Source organism: Pelophylax lessonae, assembly GCF_965119305.1.
Source record: "Pelophylax lessonae genome assembly, chromosome: 11".
Lineage (NCBI taxonomy): Eukaryota > Metazoa > Chordata > Amphibia > Anura > Ranidae > Pelophylax > Pelophylax lessonae.
In genome coordinates this window covers 165,108,959-165,111,000 of record NC_138778.1, presented here as the reverse complement: position 1 = coordinate 165,111,000, position 2,042 = coordinate 165,108,959, and positions in this window count along the sequence as shown.

Here is a 2,042-nt window from a genome sequence, read left to right as displayed (position 1 = left end):
TGTAACACCAATTAGAGCATTTTGATGAAGTGACACCGCTGGATCCTCTTACATTACACAACGCCCCCCTACCACGCCTCTTGACCCCTTTACATTACACAGCGCCCCCTCTACACCTCTGGACCACTTTTGCATTACACAGCCCCCCACACACACCTCTGGACCCATATACATTACACAGCAACACCCCCCACACCTCTGGACCCCTTTTGCATTACACAGAGTCCCTCCCACAGTTGTACAGAGTGAAAAGTTCAGGAATGCGTTAAATACAGAGAGCAAGGTTCAGGAGTGCGTGGTTCAGGATGCAAGCTTCAGGAATGCGTTGAACGGGGTGCAAGGTTCTGGAGTGCGTTGTACGGGGTGCAAGATTCAGGAGTGCGTTGTATGGGGTGCAAAGTTCAGGAATGCGTTGTACAGGTTGCAAGGTTCAGGAATGCGTTGTACAGGTTGCAAGGTTCAGGAATGCGTTGTACGGGGTGCAAGGTTCAGGAATGTGTTGCACAGGGCTGCAAGGTTCAGAAATGCGTTGCATGGGGAGCAGGGTTTAGGAGTGCATTGCATGGGGTGCAAGGTTCAGGAGTGCAAGGTTCAGGAGTGCTTTGTACGGGGTGCAAGGTTCAGGAGTGCGTTGTACGGGGTGCAAGGTTCAGGAGTGCATTGTACGGGGTGCAAGGTTCAGGAATTTGGTCAATTGCAAAGACACCAATTAGTTAAATATAGCACACTTATCTTAAAATCTTGATTAGCAGTGTACAGGAGCCGAGGGAAGAATGGCGGCATCAGATGGAACATACATGAGTGCAGCCTATAGCAGGACATGCGGCAGTGTAACATCTATACAGCACAGCCAGTGATTGGAGGGTAAGCCGGGGGCAGCCACAATGAGAGTGATTGGAGCTGTCAAATTGAAGCAGTGATGTCGGGAATGGGCGGGGCCCATGTGCGGGGCTCTGCCCATTTGTTCCAGCAGGCATCGGCAGCGTGTATACATTGCTGGCCAGGGAGGAAGGTGAAAGGGGGCGGGACCAATTGCAACTACTGTATGTGTACCCACAGCGGTATATAATTCAGAATTATTATAATTCAGGTTCATTATACACGGCTGTGGGTGCACATACAGTAGTTACGATTGGTCCTGCCCCCTGTCACCTTCCTCCTCGGCCAGTGGCTGTTTGTCTATAAAGTAATCGGGGGAAAGGGGCGGAGCCCCACATATTGGCCCAGCAGGGCCGGCGCAAGGATTTTTATCTACACAGGCGAAGGTGCATTTTGGTGCCCCCCTCACCAATGCAACCCCGCAAACCCATTTGGCATATGGCTGGGCACAGCGTGGAAGTTTTAATTTGCCTCACCTGCCAGCTGACCATAGCCAGTGAGGGGAAGCGGGAAATGCATAATCCTGCAATGAGATTACACATTCCCCACTTTTCCTTACTGGCTATGGGCAGCTGGCAGGTGAGGCTAACTAAAACTTCCACGCTGCGCCCAATAGGAGAGAGGATGCCGCATTAGGGAAACAAAGACAGGTATTTTAAAATTCTGAATCCCATAGTTGCCAGCATTTAGAAAAAACATTTCCAGGGACACTTTTTTGCTGTAAGCCCAGTCAACCACTATGAGCGGAGAATGAACTTTAATTAGGGGCAGGGCATTCTTTTAAAATGAATGAGATTCTAAAACATGGCATATAGTTAAAGCGGTAGCAAAGCCACGTTTTGAAAACATGCTGACAGGCAACATTTTTATGACATAAGATGCCCTGTCAGTCTCTTCTGTCATAAAAGCTTCCTCCTACCTGTCAACCGCCATGTACAATGTGTTGTGCATGCGCAGCTCAGCGTACATTGGCCACCCCCAAACTGTGCTGCAGCGATGTGACTCCCTTGTTCATGCACAGGAGTGACATCATCGTGGCCTGCCCATTCAAGACATGGAGCCCGGAAGGAAGACCAGGCGAAGATGGAAGCACCTGGGACCCGCTGGATCGATCACACCACAGTGCTAGAAGGCTTCTTTGACAGGTAAGTCTGCCATAATGC